Source organism: Furipterus horrens, unplaced genomic scaffold, assembly GCF_987537825.1.
Source record: "Furipterus horrens unplaced genomic scaffold, mFurHor1.1.pri manual_scaffold_13, whole genome shotgun sequence".
Classification (NCBI taxonomy): Eukaryota; Metazoa; Chordata; class Mammalia; order Chiroptera; family Furipteridae; genus Furipterus; species Furipterus horrens.
Genome location: NW_028327183.1, coordinates 27,687,501 through 27,697,776, shown reverse-complemented (window position 1 = coordinate 27,697,776; position 10,276 = coordinate 27,687,501).

Genomic DNA, 10,276 nt, shown 5'->3' with positions numbered 1-10,276 from the left:
CCCAGTAGAATGGGTGGGGATTCCAGCTGCTGCCTCATCCAACTCTTGAGCTGGGCTGACAAACTTTGTCTGCCCATAAAAGCTTCTTTGGAAGGCAGTGCTGAATGGGGGCTGGAGAGCGTGCGGCTGTGGGGAGATGACTCTCCCCCTCCAACACTGGTGTCCTCCGCTCTAATGTGGGCATGTGGACAGTGACTCACACCATGTATTTCTTGGGAGAGTTCAATGAAATTGTGTGTGTGAAGTGTTTCACATACATCATCAGTGTTCTATAATGTCAGCGTGTGTGTGTTTTATATAGGTTTCAATATTTCACAAAGTTTATATCCATCATCACCTGGGGGTTGTTCACAGCAACCCCAAGACAGGTACTGTTTTGATGCCCAGTTCACAGACGGGGAGACAGAGGTACAATACTGGCCTGAGATCAGGCAGCTGATAGCAGAGCGAATGCTCAACCTCCGGACCTGTCTGACCACGGTGACACACCCCAGGTGAAGCGGAAGGGACCTAAGCTCTGAACTTAGATGCACTGGGGTCCTGCACGCCCGCGCCTTCCACAGGGCCCGCCTGCATCTGCATTCAGTAAGCGCTGGTTAGATGCACAAAGTCTTCGTTCGTGCTTCCCTCAGGACATGGCGCAGGGTTTGGCATACAGTAGGTGTTCAATAAATGTCCTTTGTCCTAGCTCAATTGAAATATCAGTTCTGCAGTAGTATTTGGACCATAGTGATCCTGGGTGCCAAGCGGTGACCTGTCCGTTAATTTCTTGCCAACATTAGCTTATAAAAATGACCATTTTCAGTCTTGAGGACAGCAAGGCTGGCTACTCCAGGAACACAGCAGCACAGCAGGTTTTATGCAGAAGAAGAAAAAGCTCTGAGAGGAGAAATCAACACGAAACAAATTCACCCAGGGAAGCAGCCACTTTCCTCTGATCGGGGACAAGCAGGATCTGGTCAGACAGACAGCCTGGGGACTCCCAGCTGCAGGTCAAGGTGGCTGTCAGGGCCTGGGGTCCAGTAGATCTCAGGGCCGGCCACTCCTCCCAGGTTCCTGCCAAGCCTCAGAACTCTATGTTCTTAGTGGCAGAGGTCTTGGTTATCTGAGTGCTGGTGACCTGGCCTTGACCTGGAGCTTCCTGGGCCGTTCTCCTATGAGTGTGGCTCACTGCAGACGTGTGGGCAAGGTTTCCTCTGGGAGAGCTTGGAGCTGGCCAGGCCTTTCATCTGCTCCATTCTGAGGCGCTGCGGGTGAGCCTGTCTGCTGGGTTCTGCCAGCCGCTGCCTGGCTAAGGCTTCCCATCCCCTGAAAAGGGAGGAAAGCATCTCCAGGAAACATATAAAGGGCACAAGTGCTTGGGGGCCTCACTCTTTGGAGCAGAGGACATGATTCACAGTTACAGGCTCTAAGAATAAATCCTGCCCTCCACTTCTGATAAAACTCCCCCACCTGGTCACTAAGGCTTTATGCTCCTTCCCCAAGAAGGCAAAACCTTTTCTTCCACGGTGCTCTTGGAAGGGGGACAGGGTGGCATTGATTCATACTTCACACTAAAATGGGAATGACTTACTGCAGAAAGAAACATACAGACAAAAGGAGGAACAAAGTACATTCATTCATTCATTCCAACATTTGAATGCCTACTATGGGGAAGGCCTGGAGATACCAGAGACAGCAAAATCAGGCCCAGCCTCTGCACTTATGAGACTTCAAACGTGTTTAATAAACACTTAGATAGCCTTTTTTTTTTTTTTTTTTTTTTTGGTGCCAGGCACAGTTTCAAGTGCTTTAAAAATATTTACTCATCTAATCTATCACAACTCTGTTAGCTAGATACTCTTACTACCCCTGTTTCACAGACAGAGAAACTGAGGATCAGAGAGATGAACACCCTGCCCAGCTACACACAGCTGACAATTGATAGAGCTGGGATTCAAACCGAGACGTTGACTGTTAGAGCCTGTGCTCAAAGTCATTGCACCGTGAGTCCCAGGACAGCTGAGTTCCAACAAGGATGTATAACGAGGGACTGTACCTGAGAACAGAAAGACGAAGCTGGAAAGAGAATGGGTTTGCGATTCCGGCAGACCAGGGCAGAGCTCCCCGCTGTGGGGCAGTGAGGGGGAGGCAGGCCGCTAACCCCGGTGTGGGCCTTGCGCCGGTGGCTCGGTGGTGCCACCACCCAAAGTGAGCCACTTCTTCCTACAGGCCCTCAGCTCATTTGCCTACCCGGACTCCTTCCCCTATTACAAAACATTAAAACTGTTTTTTTAAATGATCTATTATAGTCCATTGATTAAAAAAGATAAAAGCAGGATAGTAAGAAGCTAGGAAGATTCTTTGGCAAGCAGAATGAGGACAGTGAGGCAGAGAGCTGAACAAACTGGCCAAGCAACTGAGAGCCAGATACAGAAAAAGCCCTGGGTGCCTTGCAACAGGGATATCAGCCCCAGGGTGGCCTTTGCTCCCCCTGCCTATCAATGGTCAAGTGATGGTAAAGCAGTGTAAACTCATGACCTTTCCTCCCCAGAGATGAGATCTAGGCCTCAGTTGTATTTCAGCTCCAGGCCCAGAAAAGCAGCAGAACAAGGCTGACATCTAACGACCCCTTGCCCTGGCACTGACTCGGCAGTGGAGACCAAGGGCACACCTGGGGGGCTGACGAATATTCTACTAAAATCTCCCCTAAGACCTTCCTTAAATCCCCAGCCTTAAAAAACCCTCAAAACACGGAACCCAGCAGGTGCTCTCCCTCCCTCTTCTCTTTTCTTCCGCTTTCCCTCCACAGGTAAGCATCTCCTGAACTCTAAGGGACCCCACCAGACTTGCAACCAGGGAGCAATGGGCAGCGGCAGCTTGTCCTGGGCTCACCCCCTGAACCTGTCCCCAAGGCCCCCTTTCTCGGACTGTCCCAGGAACTGACAGCAGCCCCACCTTGGCTCACTTCTTTCCCACACATTTCTAGAGAGCAAAGCAGCCCCACCGAGTTTCTCTCCTGTGCTTCTTCTACCCTGAGCCCTTCCTCGTTTCACTGCGCCCAGCTTTAATACACGTCCTCTCAAAGTTACCAGGACTCTACCCAGTGATTCCACTGCTGGAAATATTTCCTAAGAATCGCAAAACACCAATTCAAAAGAACTTAATGCATCCTGATGTTTATAGCAGTGTTATTTACAATAGCCAAGTGTTGAAAACAGCCCGAGTGCCCATCAGTAGATGAGTGGATTAAAAATCTGTGGTACATTTACACAATGGAATACTATGCAGCAGAGAGAAAGAAGGAACTCCTGCCATTTGCGACAACAAGGATGGAACTAGAGAGAATTATGCTTAGTGAAATAAGCCAGGCAAAGAAAGAAAAATACCATATGATATCACCTAATACAGGAAATTAAAGAACAACATAAACAAATGAACAAAATTGAACAAGGGACAGAGTAACAGTTAACAGGGGGAAGGGGGGGTGAGAGGGAGGGGTGTAAGTAGTGGAAGGGTTTAGTAAAGGAACTAGTATCAATAGCCCATGGCATGGACAACGGGGTGGGGATTGACTGTGGGGGAAGGGGTGGGCTGGGTGAGGGATAGCAATGAGGGAAGAGGGACAATTGTGATAGAAAAGCAAACAAAAAAAACCAAACTGTGGTACATTTACACAATGGAATACTATGCAGCAGAAAAAAGAAGAAGGAATTCTTACCTTTTGCGACCACGTGAATGGGACAGGAGACTATTATGCTAAGTGAAATAAGCCAGTCAGTGAAAAACAAATACCATATGACATCATTTACAAGAGGAATCTAAAGAATGAAATAAACTAATGAGCAAAACAGAATAAGAGACATGGAAACGTGGAACAGACTGACAGCTGCCAGAGGAAAGGGGGTGGGGGACTGGTGGAAAGAAGAGGAGGGAGTAGTCAAAGAACACGTATGAATGACCCATGGATGTGGACAACAGGGTGGGGGTGGACTGTGGGAGTGGGGGATGGGGCAAGACAGAGGAGGGCAAAGTGGGGAGCATCGGGACAACTATAATAGAATAAACAAGAATAACATTTTTTAAAAAATTAAAAAAAAAAAAAGAAAGTAAAAAAAAAAAATCACCTGGACTCATGCTGTGAGACCTTTCCCACCTGAAATCCAGAACCCAAGCACCACCAGCCAGCCCTAGACAGACCCACTAAGGGCCAGGTCCCTTTTGCAGTAACAATACAAGCTGGATTATGTTTTCTTCCTTCTGATTTTAAGCAAATTTAAAACACTTTCCTTGGCCTCTGAGTGTCGTGGGCCCTGGGCAGGGTGCCTGCTGTGCCTGTAGGGAAGACAGCCCTGGGTCCACACACCGCTGGGTAGCTTCAGGCAAGCCTTTGCACGCTCTGAGCCAGGAAGTGCAGGCCGGGGGGTGTGGGGCAGGGTAGGGGCTGCGCAGATGAACCCACCGGAGCTGCTGGTCTCTGCAGTTCCCTACTGCCTGTCTAATCTGCAGGAGCTGGGAGGGCTGCTGGAAGAGGCCCATGAGTTGCACAATCAGCCTTAAGAACCTCACCGCCCACTCTGCTCCAGGCTGTAAATGAAAGCAGATGTCCCTGGGGCCCCCTTATTCCTGGAGAGCCAGACCCTGACCTCGGTTCACCCTGCTATGCTATCACTGCCCTTCACTTGGTGTCTGGCTCCCCCTTAAGTCACAGTTGATGGCGTCTGAGCCAGGGAACTCCCAGCTTCTCTCTCTGAGTCCCATCCCAATGCCAATGAGCCTGCTGGCCTCCTCCTGCCCTGACCAGTCCAGGCCACATTCCTGGGAAACTGACGTCTCAGCTCTGCTCAGTGTGACCTCCCATGGGCCAAAAGGTCAGGTGTGAAGGTGATCTGGTTCTCTGCCCCCTTTTCCCAGCTGTGGTCCCAACCTGTCAGTGGACTCAGCTCCTTCCAGCAGCCACGGCCAGGCCTTTACTGGGCTTCTCTTGTACTTTTCTCTCCAGGACTTGGACCCACCCCCAAAGTAGGTTTTGACTAGGCCACTTGCTCTTGTTTTTTCTTCCAAAGCAAATCTGACTGTGAGCCCCCTCCCTGTTCCACCTCCTAAGCTGAAAACCTCGCCTTGGCTGTGTCGAGACCAAGGTAAAAATGCGCAACCTGTAGGTCTTACAAGTCAGGCCAGCTTTAATCAACTGGGTTACACTGCTGGCTTTGCCTGTAGGAGTTTCAACGACACCCCTACCAGAACACTGACATGGGGGGACTTACCATCAGTGTCACCACCGTAATTCCAACCATCCAGTTCTCAACATATTGCAGTTAGGGAGACCTGCCATTCACAGCAGGTGACGAGCAAATGGGGCCAAATGTAATCCATTGGTGGACTTGGGTAAAGAGTGTATCAGAGTTTCTTGTGGTATTCTCAGCTTGCATTACATCAACGTAGGGGCATAAAAAATTAAAAGGGCAGAATATATAAAGAGTTCTTCCAACTCAACAACAAAAAGACGAACAACCCAATTTAAAAATGGGCAAAGGACTTGAGTAGGCATTTCTCCAAAGAAGATGCCAATAAAGCACATGAGAAGATGCTCCACATCGTAATTGGTAGAGGAATGTAAATTAAAACCACAGGGGGACAGCACCTTCTGCCCACTAGGGTGGCTAAAATTAAAAACAAAACAAAACAAAACAGGAAATAACGAGTCTTGGCAAGGATGTGAAAAAATTGAACCCTTGTACACTGCTGGTAGGAATTTAAAATGGGGCATTCTCTGTGTCTGGCAGCTCCTTGGAAATTTAAATAGAATTACCATATGACCCAGCAATTCCACAGCTAGACATACACCTAAAATAATTGAAAGCAGGAGTTCAAACAAAACTTTGTAAACAAATGTTCATAGCAGTACTGTTGACAAAGCTGACAAGTTGAAACACCCAGATGTCCATCAAAAGATGAATGAATCAATGATTCTTTTAGAGTCATGTGATAGAATGTTACTCAGCCATAAAAAGGAACGAAGAACTAATTCATGCCACAACATGGATAAATCAAAAACATGAGAAGTAAAAGAAGTCAGACACACATGAAATGTCCAGAGTGGGAAAATCCATAGACGGGGGTTGCTGAGGGAATAAGGGAATGGGGAGTGAGAGGCCGATAATGAGCACGGGCTTCCTTTGGGGGTGATGAAAATATTCCGGAACTAGATAGTGATGGTGGTTGCAAGACACTGTGAATGTACTAAATGCCACCGGACTGAACATTTCAAAATAGTTCATTTTAATGTGAATTTTACCTTAATAAAAATAAAGTCAAAAAAATTGAAAGGACTAGGAGAGGAGAAACCGATTTGAGTTTTGACCACAAAGACACCTGCATAGCTGTTTCTTTTGGCAGATTGCTCGACTCTCTGCTTACTGACCACGCCCTCATTCCCTCCTGCCTTTGTGGTCCCAAGGATGGCTCAAGGTCAACCTCATGGGTGGGGGGTCAAGGTCAGACAATCAAGGGAGATGACCACACAGGCTCCACAAAACCTGAGCCAGGCAAAACCATCCAAGACGTTGTTTGCCAAGAATGTCTTTTTTGTTTTTTAAGGCAGAAGTCTAACTCCCAAAAGTTTGTGTGTGAGAACATTCCCCTCTGCTGATGTCTGGCGTGGGAGTTAAGCTGGAGATTTCACAACCTGCCCCCAGAGGAATGTCTTAACTTTCCAGGGAAGTAAGCCTTTCCCACCGTCCTCCTCCTCATCTTGGGCTTTGCTGGAGTCCGTGCCGTTGCACAAGGCCCTGTGAGGTGCTGGGGGAGGGGGTGCTGAGGGTCCTGGCCCTGGCGCGGGCTCTAGCACACAGTGGGACTAGATGAAAGCTGAGAGAAATCCCCTTTGTCATAAAGGGGATGGTCTAGGGGCCAATGATGGGGGAGTGGAGACACAGACCCCCAAAGATAGGTACCTTGTGCTGAATGCAGTAAGGACACGGAAGTCTGAGAAAGTGATTATGGGGCACTGTGTGGGGCTGGAAGCCCCCTTCAGAGAGAGCGGTGAGGCGCTCTGACCAGGGGGTGGCAACTGAACTCGGAGATGGGAAGGAGCCCAGCAGTGGAGCGGGAGGGTGTGATGTGGTAGACCTTCCAGACAGGGCCACTGACGCTGCCCCCAATCCCTGCTGGGTTGTAAAGTCACGAGGGTCTTGAGGGATGGAGAGGAGGCCCTCGCTGTAACTGGAGAAGAGAGGAGGAATTGAAAGAAAGCACGGTGGGAACAGGATTTCAAAGAGCGATCACCTAGTGATAAGGGTGGCTGATTCTGCTACAGCCCTAGCCACCCAATGATTGGCCTAAGCGAACCATGTATTCCCCACCCCACCCCCTCACTGGGAACTGGTTCAAAAATGAGCCTGTCATCTGATCTGGACCAATGAAGTGTGAGGGGAAGCCAGGTGAGGTACTTCTGGGAAAGCGGTCCTCACACCTGAGAGAGATGCTGGAAAGTGATGGTTCCTCCAGTGCATCAGGATAGGATGCCAGGGTCTGCAGCAGCCACTTTGTCACCATGAAGAGAGTCCACTGAAGAATGAAGGCAACCCTGAAATGGCAGCATGGAAAATAAAAACTGAATCCTTGGTGACATTGCTGAGCTATTAAATTTGGTCCATCCAGGAGGCATTCCACCTCTGGGCTTCTTGGTACACAGGACAACTAATCTTTCTTAGGGATAAGCCACTTCACCTGGAGCTTTCTGTGACAGCCTGACTGATACACAACGAGTTCGAGTCCAGCCTGGTTAATGAGCGTCTGTGAAACCAGAAGCTAACAGGGAAGACGGGGGGGAGACTCACATTTCTTGAGTGTCTACTAGATGCCACATTCAGCACTACAGGCATTTTATATAGGTCTTCCCTTAATTCTCAGGCCAGCGCTTTGAGGCAGCGACTACACTATCACTCCCCTTAACAGAAGAGCCAACTGAGGTTGAGACTCGCCTGATCCCAACTGGCGGAACCAGGATGTGAACCCAGGTCTGCGGCGGCACTTGGTCAGCCTACTTCCCTGGGGCAGTGATGGTGCTGCCTGGCAGGGAAGGAGCCTCAGCTGAGCTGAGCCACCATTCTCCGCAAATATCCATCATTGCCCAAGAACGGAGGGTGCTCATCTGCCTGATGGCTGACAGCCTCCCAGAGCCAAGAGCCCACCCAGGAGAGACTGGGAGCCTGACTGGGATCCATTTGATTACGGGGAAAGCATTGTCAGACCCGTAGGATAATTGCACCCGAGCCCTCCCTTCTTCCTTCCTGGCGGACAATGATGCTGGCAGGCCACTGGGCCAAGACCAGGACACTCTGAACTTCCTGCTGCCCTTCCTGGCAGGGTCCTCAGAGAGCACTTTACCTTGGCAAGAGTTTACAAAAGAGAGAGAGAGAGAGAGAGAGAGAGAAAGAGAGAGAGAGAGAGAGAGAAAGAATCCTAGACCTTTATTGGGCAGTGCCTGGTGCACATAAATCTGCCCCTTGGCAAAAACAAGCGGTCTCGTCATAAATCCCAATGTGATATGCACATAAATTCAGAAAATGATTTCTGCCTGCTGGGCACGTAGGGTCACAGCGCTGGTGGGTGGGTGACAGCCCACTGCTCAGGCCCACTGTCCTACCCTCTTCTTCAGCCATCCCTCAAGAATCAGCTCTCAACGACTTTTCTAACTTTTATTTATTTTTCACATTACAAAGGCACAGGATTTGCATCATTATAAACCACGGAAACAATGATGGCGATTCCAAACAGAGGATTAAAGCAGGGATGTGGTTATACAGGCTGCCAAAAGGCTGAGGAACCAAGCAAGGGACACTGAGGCGACCCAGGGATTAACCACAGCAAGAAGCAGCTGTCTCAGCCCCAAGGTGGTGGGGACAAAGAGAGGAGCTGGCGTTTTTTGGGTCCAAGATCTGGGGTCATTCAGAAGAAGCTGAATGACAGAGAGGCTGCCTGGTGACGCTGGAGCCACAAGGGAGACACAACCACTGCTGGGGGCCCTGTCCAAGGCGCAGAGATTGGGGGAGACACCCTGGCTTCTCCCAGTTCCCCACCAGGGCCTCCCGCTGGCTGAGTGCAGTGACATAGAGCTGGGAATGTGCTGTCTGTGGGAGTCAGCCCCTTGACAATGTCTTCTGGAGGGTGGCTCTGGGGCAGACAGGCCCAGGACCAGCACAGGGAGTCAGTGCAGAACAATACCCCCCACCCCCTGACACACAGAGTGGCTTCTTCATTTTCTCCCTTACTTCCTCCTCTTTCCTTCATCTAACCAAATCAAAAGCTGACAGAACCCAAAGTGATGGCAGAAAATGTTCCATTTATTTGTAAGTTTACTGAGCATCTACTACATGCCAGGCATTACTCTAGGCCCTGTGATGCAGGGAGCTTGCATTCTAAGGGGGTGGGGGGGTGGGGAATGCCACACCAACAAGAAATGAATAAATGAATAAGATAATCCCAGAGTGATGCTATATGAAGAATATAAAACAGTGCTGAGCAGTGAGAAGGAGTTGTGTAGGGAGATGGGCAGAGAAGCCCTCTCTGGGCAGATGACAAGACTGAAGTGATGGAAAGGAATCACTTGTGCAGAAAGAGAAGGTTAAGGCATATTCGAGGCAGGGAGCACAGCAGGTGCAAAGGCCCCGAGGTGAACCCAGCTTGGCTTGTTGCAAGAATCATGAAGAAATGAGAAGCCGTTTCTTAACTACACTATGTGAAATCTCCATCAGGACACTTTGCTATGAAATCTTGTCCAGGCCTGTGCAAAGTCCAAGCTCATATCTAATTCAGAGTTCTCTTAGAGAAGAAGTTAGGTTTCAGGCTCAAAGGGACCACACACCAGGCTTGTCCCTCCTTGACTCCTCAGGCAGCTCAAGCCTTTGTCCTCTGGGGGTGAGTCTTCCTGCCAGAGACTCTTGTCCCTCTTCTTTCCTCCCAAGCATGTTAATTAAATGCAAATAGGTAGAGGGTGGGTTTGAGAGTTGTGGTGCTAGGGGGCACCCAATTTCACCGGACAAGACAACCTGTGACGCACTGAGTGGGCAGGAAGCAGGCTCCAAGCCAGGACGAACGGCAGCCACCCTTTATATCCTCGGATCTCCCAGCTCCAATGTTCATGGTTGCTTTCTCTGGATGGTAGAGTTAGGGTGGATTTCATTTTTACTTATCTATCATTTCTAATTTGTCTATAATGATCACATTTACTAAGAATGTGGCTCTGGGTTCAAATCCCTGCTCGGTCATGTCCCAGAAATGTCCCCTGGGGCAC